Genomic DNA, 20,065 nt, shown 5'->3' with positions numbered 1-20,065 from the left:
AGAATTGTGTAATCAACGCACATTCTCCAAGTGTCGTTCGGCTTTGGAACCATTACAACATTTGCTACCCAATCTGGGTAATATGTTTCCCGGATGAACTTGACTTGAGCAGCTTTTGGACTTCTTCATCAACGGCCTTATTTCTGGCCGGCCCTAGGCCTCTTTCTGCCGAATAGGTTTTGCCCGGCTCAATGTTGAGCTTATGGACGGCCACCTCAGGCTATCCCGGCATCTTCCTCACAGCATAGGCAAACACATCTTCGAATTCTCGCAGCAACGCAACTAAGGCGTCCTGAATCTCTGATCTCAAAACTGATCCGACTTTTAATGTCCTTTCCGGACGCTCTGGTTAAGCAATCTCTACTGGACTTTCCACCGGTTCTGGACGTTCTAGTCCCAGACTCATTATAGCCATTACTCAGATGAATGTTTTTCTTCTTTAATGCCAAACACTTTCTCTTCTTGCTAGGCAAAAGCATGGACGGATTGCTTCAGGAGGAGGCACTCTTGAACCTTCTCAACTTCTTGCCTAGCTCAACAATCTGGCCTTTAACCTTCTTGGCCGAATCATCTCTTGCCTTTGGACATCTCCTTCTCTTTCCAAGATGATGGTTTGAGTGTGGTGAGATAGCATTCTCTGGCAGCTTGCTGATCTCCATAAAGGGATCCAATCTTCCCTCCATCATATTAATGACGGCCTTGATGTGATTTAAGGTAGGTCGTCCGAGAATGACATTATAAGCGTCAAGTCTCGTACTACCAAAAATTTCACAAAAAGCGTCCTGGCCGCATCTTTTTCTCCAACCTGACGGGCAATGTGACGGTTCCCATAGGGTGATGACCCTCCGCCAAAACCAATTATAGGATGATTTACCGGCATCAAATCGTTTTTGTCAAATTTAACGAGACAAACAATCAGCACTGATTATATCAGTGGAGCTTCCAGTATCAATCAAAATTCGCCTAACCCTAAGGTTGGCAATCTTCATTTCCACAACCAGCGGATCATCATGAGGCGTCCTGATATTCCCTCGGTCCAGCTCGCTGACCACTATTTTTGGAAAAGGATCAGACTCGGCCTGGTTGGTGAGCATAACCTGGCTGAGTTCCCTCAAATAGTTTTTGTGGCCACGATTTGTTGGACCTCCAGCTGCAAATCCTCCTGAGATGACCATTACTACATCATCATCCGTGCTATCTCCATCCATCTTTCTTCCTTGACGGTTATCCCTTTTCTGAAACTTCCTTCCTGACGAGGGTAGGTAATTGTTCATTTTCCTTTTCGAGCCAACTCTTCTATGCCTCGCTTCAAATGCTTGCATTCATTGGTTTCATTGCCACAATCTTTGTGAAGTGACAATACTTGCTCTTATCCTTGTTACGATAAGGCGTCTTCATTTCGGCCGGCGCCTTTAGCTCATGCTGATCTTTTATTTCCATCAAAATGGAATATTGATCTTTGTTGAACTCTATTGGTTCAACTGAGGCCGCCGGCTCTGACCGCCTACTTCTCTTGGACGAGGTGGTCATAGAAGTCATTGCCCAAGTCTCAGCCTTCTTGGGCGGATTCTTTTTTGGCTGAACAGCTTCTTCAACTTTCTTCACCTCTGGCTGCTTTGCTTCAGCGCAAATCTCTGTGGCATGAATGAATGCTTCAGCCTCCCTCAATGCTTCCGTTAAAGTAGTGATTTTCTTCTTCACCAAATCAAACTTAAAACTTCCTGGTCTTAGGCCTCTGATGAAGGCGTCAAACGCCACACCCGCATTCAGATCTTGGATCTGCAATGCCTCTAGATTGAATCTCTTCACATAACCTCTCAAGGCCTCCTTAGGACCTTGGATGACCTTTCCCAGGTGCATGCTTGTTTTTTGTTCCTGACGATTAGCCACAAAGTGACTGGTGAATAGAATGCTAAGTTCAGTAAAATTGTTCACTGAGTTAGGCGGCAAGTTGTTAAACCATTTTTGCGCTACCCCCTTCAAATTAGCTGGAAAATTCTTACACCAAGTAGCATCGTCCACTCCTTGGACATACATCTGATGCTTGTAAGCTGATAGGTGATCGTCCGGATCGGTAGTTCCGTCGAAAGGTTCGATGGTCGGGAGCTTAACCTTTGGGAAAGGAGGGGACTCCATGATCCTGACCGAGAAAGGAGTTGGCCAATTGATTTGGAGTGCCGCCACCTGCCCCTCAATGGGTATGTGCTCCTGACGGTACTTTTTCAATACCGGATTAGATGAGGTGTTAGCTAAGGGTAAGTTTATCACCAGACTCTAAGACTTTGCTTCAGACTCTGCCACATCAGTTTTTCACTAACTTTTTACTCTCGAGACTCACAACATACTCTCTATATTTTTACACTTTATCCCAAGACTCTAATCCAGATTCTTTAAAAAAATGATATATCTTTAAATTATACAAAAAGAAAAAAAAAGACCCAATAGAATTTGGACACATGTCTAACATGAGTCTTGAGTTGAGTTTTGATTTTCAAAACTCACCTTGAGACTCTAGTGGGTCTTATACAACATTATCCCTTAAGACCTTAGAGAGTCTCAAGTTAAGACTCATCTCAAGACTAGGGATAAACATACCCTAAGGCTTGACGCCTGTACACCATAGGCTGCAAAACTGTCTTTTCCTGCCTTGGCTGAAAAGCTGATGGGCCACGGCTTCGTGCCACTGTTCTGGACGGGAGTCTTAAGGACAGATCCTTCATATATGGTGTGGAGCCAGAGGCCGAACGCTGCTGAGCTGCCGCCCTCTTGGCTTCCAAATACTCCCTAGCATCAGTCTCCATCATGTGTCCAGTAGGAGGAATATTATCGGCTGAACGGACTACTAGTTTCCAGTCCATCTTCCTCCTAGAATCACTAACAGCTGGCTGCTTTCCTTTGGAAGGCGGCCTAGTCAACTCTGGCCGAGGTGGCTGACTAGGTCCTGGACGACCTTCCTGGGATCGCCCTTTGAGCGGCGCAACTGCCACTCCTCCCGGGCTCATCTGAAAAAATAACATATTGTTCTTAATCTGCTCTTCCATAACAGCGGCCATTCTTGCCTGGAAGTCATTCAACACATTTTCCAAATGACCAGCTGTCACTGGACGGTCAAGATTCTCTTGGATGACTGGAGTTACAGTCCTACCCTCTAGGTGAACGGCAGCATGGCCATGATCTCGTCCACGAGGCGGTCTCTCATCATCAACAGTATCCTCCACCTGAACTCTAAAACTTCTGTTCCTTGCGACATTCGATGAATGACAATCCGTCATTGCTGCGTCTCCCCACAGACGGCGCCAAATGTTACGCAGTGTAAAACTAGCAAACTTATATCACACTCCCAAAGATGGGTTCTTAAAACTGGAGACTTGTGCAACAATGATTGGTTCAAATCCCGATGCTAACTCCTGACCAGCAACCTGCAAAAAAAGGACCCACCCTGGAGGTTTGGGTGGTATTTCCCCCTCCGATGCTTAAGTCAGATGTTAGGGATGTAAAGGAACTTTTAGAGAGAGAAAGTAGAGAGAGAGAGAGAAGAATTTATGACAGAGTAACAGTACTATGCTCTGAAAAACGTACCTTTCACCCTGAAATCAAGGACTATTTATACTGTTTGAAATGACTGTTGTGCCTTGATGTCACCCTAATTTGGGAGCATCTGATTGGCTAATCAAAGTAGTGGGACACGTGGCAACAATTAATTGGTCAGTACACCTCACTTTCATATAAAGGTGTAGATCATCTTTGCTGGGCCTAAGTACAATTTTTGGGGCCAGGAGAAGGACCTTTAGTACACTTTCTTCAGAGAAACGTACTTTTAGGCCTGTCACCTTCAGGCCCTTTGTACTTTACTCCCTTGCACATATGCCACATGTAAGGCTCTGATGAGGCCACGTGTCAGCGCAATAGCCGTTGATTTTTAGGCTACAACATTACCTTTCAAAGGTATAAATTATCAACTTACCAAATAAGGCCCACAATCCTCAGAGAGTTGTGAAAATAATAATAAAAGAGAACACATGACTCAATCATGATCTAAACCAATAAATATATTAATTCTCCCACGTAAATTAATAAAAAAAAATTCCCACCAACATGTTTGCCTCAATCTTTCATTCAAACATGATATAAATTTCATAATTAAGTCTTATACTTAACATGATCGTATACAGGCATAAAACATGTAAAATTCAATCATAATAACAATCATATATGAGCTCACAAAGTTCCTATACATGACACTACATAATTTTCCTTCATAATAAAATCGTGTACTATATCAAACAACACATACGTATGTACGTACCTTGTATAGAAAAATTGGTGACCACTTTAACAACTTTAGAAGTCCATAGCATAGTACTACTATACTAGTCATTAAAATCCATAAAACTCCGTGAATAACAACCTTTTTTTAAAAAAAAATCCAGCAACATATAAATTATTAAAACTCTCTTTAAACATGCTTAAACTCATAAATTTAATCAGTTTCATAGCTTATAACATACTGCTATGAAATTCCAATCTTTAACACCCTAAAAATTCATGCTTTGATAATTAAAAATCCAATTTAAACATAATAATCAAATCTGAATTTTTATTCTTTCACTACATAGTTTAGATAATCATAGACTCATCATTAAATCAGTAATTTAAAGCTTCTAAACATAATTAACTCTAAAACAAATCATAAAAACATAATTTTTAATCAAAACTTGAGGAGGAAGAAAAGTAATCAAACCAACACAAAGAGGGAAGAGGACAAAAGGGGCGTCGGCTGGAGCGACAACAGCAGCGGCAACAACACGGTGGTCGGCAGTGCTGATGGTGTGAAGTGGAGAATTTCTTGTTGAGGAAGAAATTATTTCTTGAAAGAGAAGAAAAGAAGAGAGAAGAAAAATCATGAAAGAAAGAAAGAGGAAAGGACCGTCGATTTCTTTGTGAGAGGGATGAGAGTGAAAATTTTTGTGTGGGTAAAATTTGGGTCTAATGTATTTAATTTATAGGCATGTTTTTCTTTTGGGCTTAGGAAAAGACAATTGGGTTTAAAATAGAGTTTAATGATGAATAGGATTGAAGATTAAAACTCCTAACATCTCTAGAAGTCCTTTTCCTAGTCCAATTAGTATTTGGGTTCCTCAAGTCCAACTAACCTCCTTTTTCAAATCTAAAAATTATTTTAAATGTTTTTCAAAGCATGCCTTAACAAAATATTTTAATTTCCTTAAATCCTTAAAATAATTCCTTTAACTTTCAAATAGTCAACCTTTAAAGAAATAAATTTTTTCAAACTAAATTATATTTAAATATAAATATATATATACAGTAAAATATATTTATAAAATCCATAAATATACGGGGGATTACAAATGACAAAGTATATTTTCCTAAATTAAACAAATGGATAGTTTTCTTTACACTTCTCTCTCTAAAGATTTTTGCTCTGCCCTCTCTCCTCAAAATTTCCTCTCCCGAAACAAACATTAGGAACTCGTCGGAGTTCCAATGCCGCGCAAGTTTCATGAGTTCCCATCCCCTTGTTTTTTCATCATTTTTCTTTCGGTTTTTCTTAGCCTCTTCCCAAGTTTGTTCCTAGTTTTAAGGCGGGTCCTCCAGTTTGGCGTTTCGCCGGCAAGCACCCCTCCCCTATCGCGTCGTCGGTTTTTCCTTTCCCTTCCCCTGTCACTTATTCGAGTCACCCTTTTCGTCGCGTTCCCCATAGCTTTTTCCCCCTCCCCTGGTTGTGCGTCGGGTTCCATCTCCCCTTCCCTAGTTTCAGTTAGCTGGGAATCCCCTTCCTATCCCCTATTTTCGCTTCTTGTTAGGCCTCCCCTCCCCTTCCCCTGGTTGTGCGTCGTTCGCTAGTTGGGCCTCCTCTTCCCCCCTATTTTCTTTGTTGTGTTGGGCCTCCCCCCCCCCTCCCCTTGTTGTGCGTCGTTCGCTAGTCAGGTCTCCCCTGTTTTGTTTGGTGTGGGCCTCCCCTCCCCTCCCCTGGTTGTGTATCAGGCCTTTCCTTCCCCTCCTCGTCGCTTGGTCAAGGTTGATATTTGGGCATCCCTTTCCCTAATCCTGTGGTTGTTGGTGCTCCCTTCCTAAGCTATGTTAGCAATAATTTTTTCCCAATCTATGTGGTAATGAGTGGTAAGTATTTGTAGTCTTCCGTAATTTTATGAATTTTTTATAAATGCATTTCATGTATATTATACATATTTTAATATTTAAATGAATTATTTCTTAAAAGATCGTTGACTATTTGAAAGTCAAAAGAATTATTCAATGATTTTAACTAATAAAATATTTTTGTTATTCATACTTTGAAAATTATTTGAATGGTTTAAAACAACTTTGAAAACCGGTTTTATTTCTCTCTCCTTTGACTCGGCCAGCAGCTCTGGCCGACCACCGCTGCCGACCGCTAGTTGCGCAGCAGCCGTCGACCTGTGTTGCCGCCCCTTGGCTACTGGTTCTCCTTCCTCCTCTTTTGTTTTGGTTACTTTCTTCCTCCTTAAGTTATTTTCATACAAAGTTTATATTTTTAAGATTTGTTTTAATATGTTTATGTTTATAAGTTATAGTTTGATGATTTAATTATGAATCTAAGATTATATACTTTGTGTATTGAAGAAATAAAAATTCAAATTTATTTATTATGTTTGAATTGAATTTTAATCATCAAAACATGGATTTTAGGATTTTATGAGTTGGAATTGAGTTGGATTTTATGAGTTGGAATTGAGTTCGAAAATCATAGTAGTATATTATAGAATATGAATTGAGTACTTTTATAATTATGAGTATCTTTAAGTATGTTTTAAAGGATTTTTAATACATTATAAGTTGCTGAAATTTTTATTATTATGCTTATGATGGAGTTTTAATTATCAAAGTATGAATTTTTAAGGGTTTTAATGACTAGTATAGTGGTACTATACTAGGAAGTATTAATAATTGAAGTTTTAATGATGGGAAAGGTTTTTAAACACTTTTAAAGAGGGTTCAAAATATTTTAAAGTTGTTGAAAATTATTTGAGTATTGATTCTTGGTTATGTTGGTATTTTGGTAGGCGAATAATATTCTTTAGGCGACTTTTAATCTTGTTAAAGTAGCTCGAATTTTGTCTACACAAGGTACGTATATACCTATGTGTTGTAGTATCATGTACTTAGGATGAGATTTATGTAGTATCATATATAGGGAACTATTTTTAGTTCATATGTGGTTTCTATTAAAGGACTTGCATGTTTTATATCATTTTATGAAACATGTTGGTTATAATCTTGATATTATGTTTGTATGGAAGATTGATGCAAACATATGGGATTTGGAACTTTATTTTATTAATTCACATGAGGGATTAATATTTATGTTGGTATTGGATCATGATTGAATCATGTTGTTCCCTTTGGATTATTTAATTACTTTATGAGGACCGAGCCTTATTTGGTAAGTTGATTATTACACCTGTGAAAGGTTGGTTGATTGTTGACTTAGTTCAACAAATAAAGGAAGGTTATGGATTTAATATTTTTCATTAATATCGGGTTGTTAAGTTGATGATCACCTTATCTAATCCAAAGATAAAAATGGAAGTTTATGATTATTTAATAATTATATTAGTTGTCCTACTTGTGAGTCATAACAAGTGAATAAATTATTAATCATGTAAAGTGAAACACTAGTAGAAAAAGGACGATTTGCGTCGCCTTATTTGCATCGCATGAAAGGCAAAACGTCGCAAAAATATGTTTTACGTTGCATGCTATAAAGAGTGCGACGCAAAACATCATTGCATAAGCACCAGATACGAGCTATATGCGTCGGACACTGAGGCCCATCCGACGCACATCTTTGCATTCATGTGATAAAATTTTGAAGCCCTATCTGCGTCGCACATTACTAATGTGCGTTGCAAAACACTAATTTGCGTCGGGCCCCTTAGCCCATCCGACGCAGATCAACCCAATTAAAAGCCCAGTGCTAGTTTTAAATTCCTATCTCTCAAACCTAAAAATAAACAAGCAACACTCCCCTCTAACCTAAACTCCCATTCTCTCTCTCTCTCCTAAACGCCGCTCAATCTCCTCTTTCGCTCCCCTTCTTCAATCTCCTCTCTCGCTCCCCTTCTTCAATCTCCTGTCAAATCTCCCTACTCCTCTCTCGCTCCCCTTCTTCTCCTTTTCCAATAAAATCAAACGAAGCAACAACTTCATCTTATTTTCTGCAATTTCATTCGTTCACCAAAGACGAATGCGCACCAGATTTGCTCCAACTTCATTCGTTCGTTTCTATTTTCAATGAATGGTTTGGGTTTTGCCGGTTTTCTTAGAGATTCAAGTGAAGGGTTGAAGAAGGCTTCATCTTTGATGGAAAATTTCGTAGGTTCGTTTTTTTTTTTCAATTTTTCAATCAGATTATTTATAATTTCGTAGTCGGCAATTTTCTGTATTCAGATCTACAATTTCGTTTTTTCATTTTTTAGATCTAATTTTCTGTTTTATTTTTGGCGTTTATCGTAGTCTATTTCGTTTTTAATTTTTTAGATCTACTTTTATTTTATACCTATCAGATCTGAAAATTCTTATTTTCATTTGCAGATTTGTGTTTGGTTCTAATTTTATACTCACTGTTTGTTCCGACGAAGAACATTTCGTTTTCCACCGAAGAACCTTTCGTTTTCCATCGAAGACTTGCATACATTTTCCACCGAAGACTTGCGACAGAGACTTTTCAGATTTAGATTTGCTCGAATTGGGGTTTCACTTGTTTTTATTCTTTTGTAAGTGTTGAAATTTGAAGAATTATATCTAAGTTTTAGAATTTGTCAATTTTTCATCTTATAACTCGTAAGATGTAAAAATTCAACATGGAAATTATGTAATTTTTTCTGTTTTATTTTCTATAATTTTCTCTGTTTTATTTTCTGTAATTTTCTCTATTTTATTTTTTGTAGTTTGTATTTTTTTTGTACTTAGTGTTGTAAAAACACCACTTCCTATTTTTTTGTCATTGTAAATTTATGATACTGGTTTTGATGTGTTATTAATATAAATTTGTTTAATTTCCTTACTAGCAAAAATGTATGTTGTTTACAGCACCATCTGATTTCTGGAAGATCTGTATCTATTTTGTTGTATACGCTCAATTGTAGTAGCTAAGTGCGCCTTTTGCGTCGTACTCTGAACTGTGTACGACGCATATTTCTTTTTTTTAAATAGTTGACCTGCCTTTTCCGTAAGTCGCACTTTTGCCTGATTTGCATCGTACATGGCTGAAGATGCGACGCAGATGCCTGATTTGCATGGCACCCTGTGCTATGTGCGACGCAAATTCCTCTTCTATCTGAGAAGAGCCATCCGTGTCGCACTGTATACAACGTGCGACGCAAATAGGTAAAAAATCTGCGTCGTTTCCGCATACGACGCAGATCAATTATAGGTCATCTGCGTCGAGACCTGTGCCGTCCGACTCAAATAGGGGCCTCAGGTCCGACGCAAATCGACATTTCTCTACTAGGGAAATAATGTGGATAGCAATAGCTTTAGACTTGTGCACGTCTGAAGTGTTGGACAAATATGAGTTGGAGTACATAGTGGTAACCCATGGCTTTTCTTGGGACCGGATTGATCATCGTGTCCTATTTTTATTTTAAAGGTTCCTCGATATCGTATGTCAGGGGAATATGGAGTCGTGCCCGTATTTCGTCTTCTAAATTGAAGACTGGTTTTGGTAAGACAACTCATTCCATTGTCTATTCCATCTAAATCAATTAATCTATTAGTTGTGAAGTTTAGTTCAATAGAAGTAATCTACAATGTTGGTTTATTATTATTTATCTCTGCTTATTATTTATTAGTATCATGTTAGGATTGTTTATTTATTATGTAGTGCTTCGCTTTGCTGATTACGTGCTTTGTGTATGTGTTGATTATGGCTATGCCTTATTGATCCTATTATGACCTACTTGGTGAGGAGTCTCTCGGGATGAAAAGTGCATCGTCCATTACAGGTTTGAAGATGATGCATCATGGGTTCGGGATTTGGAGAGCTTATGTTGACTTTACATTTTACTTTGACTTTATACTTTTAATCGTTGATGTTTACTTTTGAGGTTGACTTTTGACTTTATGTTGGTTTAACTTCTAGAGTTGACTAGGTTTTATTTCTAAAATTTATTTATTGTTTCCGCTACAAAATTTTGAATAAGCGGATTTGTTATCACATGGGCGATAATACCTTGATAATTCTCTAAGTTTATATTAAAAAGGTATTTTGGATAATAGAGAATTGTCGGGGTGCTACAGTATTGGTGTTCGTAATTGGTTATGGCAACTCAAAATTGGTTGCAGTTGCACACAGATTGGTGGTTTAATATTGTAGTCATAGAATATGTACCTTTAGAATCTATGATGAAGGAGCAGGTGACTCAAGAGGATGAGAAGCGTGAGCATGGTCGAGGCGAGGAAAAGTATCCGTGGTTCGAACATGTGTTTTTCGATTTTATAAGTCGGAGGTGTGTTCGAGAGCTCAAATTATTGAGCTTTCCTTTTAGCTTGGCAACGATCTTGCCTTGAAAAATTCAAATCTGCAGGCGGCACCTCAGTTTCATCTAGTGGATTTCAGCACGCCTCATTTCTCCTATTTAATGGAGAAACCTGAAATACTCTCGAGAGAGAGTTATGAGTCACCTAGGAACATGACTCTTCCACAGATCATGAACAAAGAATCCCAAGCGTCGGAAGTTCGTTGGGATTGCTCATGTAGCAAGATGCAAATGTTGCCTTTAGTTGTGCTTTGTCCGAATCATGAACGACATTCACTTATCCTACCACTTCCATCAGTCATCAAGGTATTGACTCCACCGGCACAATGATCGACCATCGACGCTCTCCGTACTGTTGACTCTCTAACTGTTTTATTTGTTTTTGTTTTTTAGAGCATGTAAGAGCTCATGAAGCTCATTTAGATTTTAATTTGGTTTATGTTTGTTGGTATTAGCAATAGGATGTACTTCGTTCTTTAATTGATGCACCTTTTCTTGATGTTAAAAAAAAAATGACAAAGTAAAATTTTCATCTTTTTGTCATATGAAGGTTTTACTCGGTAAGTATTAACATAACGGAGTTAGGGATAAGTATGCTATCTTATGGGTTTAGTACATACTTTTGAGACGGATAAATTCATTAATTATATCTTGATAAATTATTGTAAGTATAACTATCTGGAACTTGCTAGTTGGTTGAGAAAAACATGTGTTGATATGATGGTTGTTTGTAAGATGTATGCCATGATGTGTATATATATATATATATATATGAGTAATTAACAGGTACAAATGTACAATGATTAGTTAGGAGAAAGCAAATTTATAGAAATATTTTAAAAGACATTCTTAAGGCAGCCTATACGTAGGTGACCTTCGATTTCGAAAGGGCAGTTTTGCCCTTCATAACGATTGTTTTTGAAAAAGGACACTACCCAACTTTGAGAAATCAGTCGAAATGAGTACCAATTTCCTAGAACGTCTTTCGAAGCGATCTTAAAAAACACTTTTGGCCTTTGAATAACATTTTTCGAAAAAAATGAACATCAACATATATAGGCCTTTATAGGTGCTAATTTCGAGAAGCCGATCTACATAGGTACCAATATGTCAATTTTTAGGCACATATTTTGAGACAATCTTAAACTCTGATTTTTATTTTTTAAAATGACTCTTTTTATTTGTTAAAACGGACACCATCAAGCTTCCCTAAAGGACGCGAATTTTGAGAAGTTGATTGAAATGAGTACTAATACGTCAAAGTTTTTAGCATATGTTTCAACTAAACAACACATTTGAACTTCAAAATGATTTTGGAAAAATGAACGCAACCAAGCTCCCTTCATGGACTCGAATTCTGAGAAGTCGGTCGAAAAATGAGTACCAACGTGTCAATTTTTGTCACACATTTTAGATTTTTACTTATAAAAAATAGTTTTTCTCAATTATATCGTGACATGTCATTTTTAACCAGTTTAACTGGTTAAAATTAGAGTGGGAATGTTTCGGGAAGGGCGGGGTAATAGTGTTATCATTCGGGGATTAATGAAAGTTGTAATTATTTTGGGAAGATAGTCAATAGTTGGGATTATTCTTATCAATTTTTCCAATAAATTGTAAAATTTATGGATAATAACATATTTGTTTATTCTAATTGACCCAAGACATTGCCAGTCAAAAATATTAATATATTATAAAGAAAAATTTATGAAAGAATAAAGAAAAAAAGGCTACAATCCTTCCCTTCTCTTGCCTCCTCTCTGCTTGTTATTTTTTCATTTTCATATATGGAAAAAATTGATCGCCAAATTTACCCACCTCTTACAACCTAGCACCAAATATTCTCAATTCCTTTGTTCGTTGAACTAATTTTACAGATTATTAGGGCTTGTTTGGTTCATTGTACTGGATTGGGAAAGGTATGGATAACAATACTGGGGCGGTATGGATCTAGGTTCCTCGTGTCAGTTTGAAATTGTTTGTTCAGTTATGCAATAAATTCGAAATCCATTTAGGTAGTGTTTGGGAATGAGCATTTCATTTGAAATGATTCATTTGAAATTTGTATTCTCAAATCATGGAATCTAAAATCAAATTCATTGTTTGGTAAACTTAAGAATTTCAAATTTAGGATTTCAAATCCATCTCCATTGTTTGGCTTACCATAGAATTTACAGAGAGGAGCTCAAATAGTTAGAAGCTAGAGATTCGTTAATGGAGGAAAATAAAGCTAATAGATTCGTTAATGGAGGAGAGAAAGCTATGGTTTATAATTGAGGATAGAGAAAGTTAGGTTTATGTTGAACACTTGAAGAGGAAAGTAGAAAATAGTCAGGGTTTAAAATTTGCAAATGATACCCTTGCACATGGAATTTCAAAATTCTTAAAATTGGGCTATTCTTATAAAAGTTGGAATTGGGCCAATTCCAATTCCAAATTCCTGGATTTACCAAACATGTCATTTGGCCCAACTCCACATTTAGAAATGAAATGTTCATTCCCAAATATAGCATTACATTATTTTGTTCAATATTGGAATGGATTCTTTGCTTATGCATATATTCTTATGCATCACTAATTTTTAAAAAATTAATGTAGAGGGGAGGAGAGAAGGGTTTTTTGGGGGTTAGGGGAGGATACTGAGTGGGGGGTAGAGACGGGGGAGTTTTTTTAGGGCTAGGGTGGTGGGTGGGGTCATTTTCGAGGATGGTGAAGGGGAGGGGGACGATTTTCAAGGACTAGGGTAGTGGGTGGGGTGGTTTTCAAGGGCTAGGATATTTGCCGAAGAGAGAGAGAGCGCGCGCGTTAGACACGGTTGGGCGTGGGTTGGGGAGAAGGTAGTTTTTGGGTTAGGGAGGGTATTTACTTAAGGGAGAGAGTGTGTGAGAGATAGATAGCGTTGGGCGTGAAGGGGTGGTTTTCAGGCTGGGAGGGGTAAGCGGGAGAAAAAGATCGTTGAGCGTGGGTGGGGGTGGTTCTCGGGTTGTTGGGCAAAGGTGGATGGGCTGGGGTGGATGTGCGTGGGTGGGTGGGTAAGGGTGGCTGGGGGATACGATTTTTTTTTTTTTTGACATAACATGAGAAGAAGGAACAAAACTAAATTGTATCGAACTTCGTCAAGATCGCCAGACATCGTTTTGCAATGTAACCCGCAGTGGCTACTACATCACGAGGGACTTTAGTAATCATACACCAGTTGAACTTTACGCCCAGTTCCCTGATTCGTGAGATTGTCCCCTGAAGATGTATAGGAGGAATCATTTGTCCCTGGAGCAAACAAATAAGATTAGTAGAATAAGTTAGAAACATAACATTGGTGCAATGCTCAGCAACTACCCATTCCATTGCATGAGAACAGGATATTGCTTCAGCTTGGAGTGTCGTCGTTGCCAAACCATAAGTTCCACCACCCACCAGCGGATCTTGAGTATTAGAACCAGTAATATTAGGATGAAAACACCGACCTGCACCCATTTTCTTCTATATTTTACACCAAGCTCCGTAAAAAATAATCACTTGTTGATGAGTACCCATCTTCAGTCTATCAATATTTGCTGATAGAAACCCAGGAGGATGACTATTTGCTTCCTCCGGAAGGTGAAGAATGGTTAACCCCATAACCCTACTATGTGTACTCCATTTAATATGGAACAAAAAGTATTGGTTTTAAGGGTGTCAAGGTTAATTGAATATTTCGTAGGACAAAATATTCTCGTACTACGATAATTCCACAAGCTCTAGAGAAAAAAAGTGAACCTTAGAATTCTATTACTAAACAAACCATCCTCGCTTTTAAAATGCAGGATATGGGTAATAATCGAGGTAGAGAATTCATCTGGATTATATGTAATTGAAGGAACCAAAATCTGATTTTGGTTCCAGAAATTTTGTGCTATAGAACAGTCGAAAAATATGGTTTTGAGTTTCCACCGAGGAGCAACATTTATAGCAATGTGGTTGCAAAGGTATTCCCCTCAAAAGAAGCCTACTCTTGGTAGGGAGTCGATTATGCATAACTTTCCATAAGAAGACCTTCCAATTTGGTGCAAAAGGAAGATGCCATATGATCATATAAATGGGGATAGGATTTTATAGTAGTGTAGTATAGTTTGAATCTTGTTGGGTATGGGAGTATGAGACTATAGGGGGTTGGGATGGAATTAGAATTCATTGGGTTGATATTCCACCAAAAAAAAAAGGAAAAATTGTCAAGAATAAGTCAACCTTTGCGTTGACCGCTTTTAACAAGTCAACCTTCATTTATTCCAGTAGCAAGTAAAGCTTGTACATGAATTAGCTTTTAACAAGTTTTTTTACTTATGACCTGAACAACCCCTACAATTTTGTTCAGTTTTAACAGGTGTGTATTCTGGAACTCATTAAATTGTTCTCTAGAACATATTTGTACTGCATGAATTTTATAAAACTTCCGTGAGAAACTTAAAACTGAACAAAATTGTAGGGGTTGTTCTGGTCATAAGTAAAAAAACTCGTTAAAAGCTAATTCATGTACAAGCTTTACTTGCTACTGGAATAAATGAAGGTTAACTTGTCAAAAGCGGTCAACGCAAAGGTTGACTTATTCTTGACAATTTTTCCAAAAAAAAATACTAACCAAATACTAGAATGGATGTCATTCTATTCCATTGCTATAAAAAGGTCCAACCAAACAGGCTCTTAATAATGCATGTTGAAGTATATAAAAAGGACTAGGGCCTTGGAGGATTTAGCTCGGTGAGGAAATATGAACTCGTATTACCTCGAAGGGAGAGAAAGATTCAAAAGAAGGATGATCGTCAAAGCAAGAAGAAGGAGAATGAGAGCGCTGACGAGGATGTGGTTCTAGTCATTTCTGGTGGGTTTGCAGCTGGAGGACTAACGATGAGTTTAAATCAGAAAAAATAAATTCAGATCTTATCAGATAAGTTCTAATCTGAAAAAATAAGATGGACTAAACATAACGAAGTGTACTTTATCACCAAGGTTAGTCATTTTTTCTATTTAACTCATAATTCCAATTAATTAAGCTTCCAATCAAATCCTTTAGTCCAATATGTCCATAGTTACTTGTCACTTTTATTCCAAGCGTAGGGCTAATTACAATTTCATAAACACTATACAGTTCATACTTCATTTTCTATATATCTATAGAACCATGCATGTATAAGAACACATGTAACGATGTACCTTTTAGGGAAGGGAACCCATGTATGCAATATGCTTAACTTATAAATCATAAGTCATACTCCATCCGTTTCATATTAATCTACACACTTTGACATTTTATACTATTCACAAATTGCACTTTGACCCTCGTTTGTGATTTATACGTGAATAAAAACATAGTCATGTGGGATCTTGTTAGATTCGTATTAGTATGTATTTTATTAATATGTACTTTTTATAATTTTTACAAATACAAAACTAAAGACATATGTCCTCAAAGTTTTACATTGGCATGCATGAAAAGTGTAAATGTGTAGATTAAAATGAAACGGAGGGAGTAAGTCATAAGAAACATGCATACGTACCCTAAAAATCACACAAGATCGTAACATAAATTACAAGGCAGAATAGCTAGTCACTTGAACATGCACAACCCTTTGATATGTTTAATGCTTTTTAGTTAACACCTAGGCACATTCGACAACGTAACTAAGGATTCTTGAGGCGACTAATATAATATCTATACTTTGGATGGATGGTGGAATCTATACAAATATATTAAAAGGCGTGCATAAACAAGAAACTGTGTCACGTGACGCTCTCCCTAGAGAGTTTTAGTTCATGTAATCCATGTCAAAAAAAAAAAAAAAATCAGAAATTGCATACTATAGGGTTTGATCCCGAGACATCAAGTGCATATACTAAAGTCTTAACCACTAGACTAAGTTGTATCTAGTATTATTATAATAAAGTATTATATTGATAAATGAATTTTTTTTCTTATCCGGGGCATAACCCGGACCTAATAACTAGTTATTCTTTAATTACTGGCCCAATTCCACTAACAAAAATTGAGGTTTATGTTTAATCTACACACTCAACATCTCGGGTAAGTTAGGGACTTAGGGTGCATGAATGGTGAATGCTATGGTAATGTATGATGCAATAATCATGAAGATGAACAAAGAAAATAGATGAACAAAGAAAATAGATGAACAAACAAACAAGTGGGGGTTGGGGAAGAACATAAATAGGAGAGAAACAGAGAATGAGTGAATGATATCTTAAATCTAACTAAACACTCATGAGAACTAAGACGGGAAAATAGGTGTGTATACTTTCATTTCACTCCTCTTTCAATTTATCATTTTTAGTTTTCTTTATTAAAAATCGGTCAATCAGTAAGATTACTTTTTTTTTATCCATAACTACCTTATTTATATTCTTTTTGCTGAGAAACTACCTTATTTACAAAATTTTATACAAAACTACTTTTATTACGTTATTGTTTGTTGACCACAACCTAAATTTTTTCAGACCTTTGACTATAGTTTTCCGGTGAGTAAAACCCATGTGCAAGCCATATGACTTGTTATTTTCCTTTTTATTATTCCCCTTTTATATTTTCCTCCCTTCTACTTTATACAAAATCCATGTGCATCATTCGTTGGGTAAGGAGATAGAGTGTTAGTTTAGAAAAGAAAGAGAAAAATAGAAGGGTAGAACAAAATAAGGAAAATGACAAGCACGTGACCTGCACATGAGTTTTATTCACCGAAAAACTACAATCATACATCGGAAAAAGTTTTTAGAACAAACAATAACGTAATAAAGGTAGTTTTGTACATTATTTTGTAAATAAGGTAGTTTCTCAAGAAAAAGAGTGTAAGTAAGGTAGTTATGGATAAAAAATCTTTAAAAAATATTTGATTTTATTAGACCTAATTTGACTTATTGAATCTGATCGGAACTCATTAGACATAATTGGACCTGATTGAAACTTATTGATCATTGACTATTTAGACCTGATTGGGACGTATTTGACCTTATTGACCTTTATATAAGCTTGTATGAACTGATCTGAACTAATTGAACCTTAAACTTATTTTTGTAAGGTGAATAAAAACACATCCTTAATTTAGTTTATCTAGGATTGTTGATTGATGATAAATTAATCAAATAACATTTAAGTGATTAAAATGCCATCAATATACAATCCAGGGATTGGATATAATGTCTTTTTTTTTCTTCAAAAAATTTCGATTGACTTTAATATAATGAAGGTTAAGATATATTTTATTCCGCTTATCTCTGAGATGAACATAACAAGGCTCTAGATGGGAGTGAATGATGTTATGGTTTTATATAGAGTTTTCTCCCCTAATTATGTGCTAAAAGTTGTGATTATGGTGCTCTTAGGAGCCATTTGGTACTAATTCTCTCCATCTAGTTGTGGTTTGCTATTTTGTATTGAATTGTAGGTTTTGGAAGCTATCACCTACTTTACATGATTGCACAGTGGATTAGAGAGGTTAGATGCCGAGTTTCTAGATCCCGAGGATGATTTCCGGGACTTTGAGCAAAGAAAGAAAAGAAAACGAAGATAAGCCGATCGGCCCGATGGATCGGGCGGCCCAGCCCGATCGGGCGAATATACCAGTTCTTCATACTTCAGCTGCGGGCCCGATCGGGCGTTTTATGCCCTGTCGTAATTCGATCTTTCGCCCGATCGGGCGAGTTGGCCCGACGTCGGGCGCCATTCCAGCACTCTGCCTCCCATTTCATAAGGCCGCCCGATTGCATCGGGCGTCTTGCGGTTTTTGCCTAAATCATCCTCTTTGGAGCCCGATACCGTCGGGCGACTTTGGCCCGATCGGGCGGCTGGCGTGACGCGAGATTTTTAATGATTGCGGGCCCTTTTTCGAGATTTTCTTCTATTGTTTTAGGGCTTGTATAAATAGAAAAATCAGAATTATTAACTCCTATCTAGTTTTTATTATTAGTTTTTCTCTCTAGAGTATTTGAAGAACCTTAATTCTTGCTTTGTGATTTAATTCAAGATCAAACCTTTTGCTTATTCATAGTTCAATATAATTGGTAATCTTTCTTCTTTACTTCTTTGTTATTTCTTCCATTGATTAACTATTTTTTTCTTAGTTATTTGCCATGTTTCCAAGTATGAGTTTTTATATGATTCTTGTTATTGATTTCATGATTATGAGTGAGTAGTTCTATATCTAGAATTGTGGAGATCTATGTATACAATAAGGGATTGATAGATTAGTTTGATTATCTGGTATTTCAATTGTTTCCTTTGATTGTTTCTTCATGCTAGGATTATAAGTTAGGCCTGATTTATATTTCTACTTTGCAATACTGAATCTACTTCGAGAGGAGAGATACCGTATAGGCTTTCAATTATTAGGCAAAGTGACCCTTGACTATGCGAGAGCGGCTGGGTGATCTTTGAGGGAGGTAATGTTCGAGAGAAATTACTGTGCCCTAGACAATTGACTTACTAGGTGGTTATCGTTTATCCTTGATTTCCCGAATTGTATGCATAGTGATCCATGATTCTAGTACTTTACTGATATATTTACACCTTCTTATTTAATTCTGTTACCTGTTTAGCTTAGTAACACAACCATTCATCTGATTTTGTTAGTATTATTAATTTCAGATACAATAGTACAACTTCTCCCTGTGGATTCGATCCTGACTTCCCTGACTACTAGTTAGTGGACCTTAGGTTATTTTTGATTAGGTGATGCGACTTTAGCCTGTCAAATTTTGGCGCCGTTGCCGGGGAGACGGTTTATTTTATTTTGTCTGAATTATAATATTAAACTAACCTCTACTCTGAAGAACACCTGTTCTTTGGAGCATCTCACGTTTGTTTTAGTGTTTTTGGTGTATGAGCAGGAAATTGAAATCTCCAAATCTCATCCCGTTCGATCCAGAGATTGAAAAGACCGCTCGTAGACTCAGAAAGAAAACTAAGCAAGCTAAGCTGTCTGCAGGGACACCCTCCCAAAAGACACCATCTCACACCTTCCCCACAAAAAAAACCCCACCTCACCTATTACTGTCAACATGGGTGAGAATGTTACTCGAACCTTTAGAGATTATGCGCAACCATCTCCTGATAACGTGCCTACTGGGGTACGGATGCCCACTATTGCTGCTACAAATTTTGAGATCAAGTCTCATGTTTTGAATATGGTTCAGAACAATCAGTTCGCTGGGTTACCATCTGAAGACCCAAATCAGCATCTGCAGAGATTTTTACAGTGTTGTGCTACTCAGAAGCAAGCTGGTGTTACTCCTGATGAGATGAAGCTCCTTCTATTTGGTTTCTCTCTGCGCGATAAAGCTTTGTTCTGGTATAACAAGCTGCCTTCCACCATCACCACCTGGCCAGAACTTTCCAAGATTTTCCTCATCAAGTGGTACCCTTACCAGAAAACTGCAGATATGAGACATGCCATAGTTACTTTCACCCAAGATCCTGGTGAATCTCTATATGAAGCTTGGGAGCGGTTCAAGGATCTGCAGCGTCTATGTCCTCATCATGGGTT

General features: G+C 37.3%; 1 non-coding gene across 1 annotated transcript; it reads right to left on the bottom strand.

Moving 5' to 3' along the window:
* Positions 1–19,958: 19,958 nt before the first annotated feature.
* On the bottom strand, positions 19,959–20,065 carry LOC125498143 (small nucleolar RNA R71). Its single transcript, XR_007274909.1, has one exon. It is a non-coding gene; the product is annotated as a small nucleolar RNA R71 (small nucleolar RNA).

This window comes from Beta vulgaris, chromosome 5 (assembly GCF_026745355.1).
Source record: "Beta vulgaris subsp. vulgaris cultivar EL10 chromosome 5, EL10.2, whole genome shotgun sequence".
Taxonomy (NCBI): Eukaryota; Viridiplantae; Streptophyta; class Magnoliopsida; order Caryophyllales; family Amaranthaceae; genus Beta; species Beta vulgaris.
Note: the sequence above shows the minus strand (reverse complement) of the source record. Positions and strands in the feature narration are given on the sequence as shown.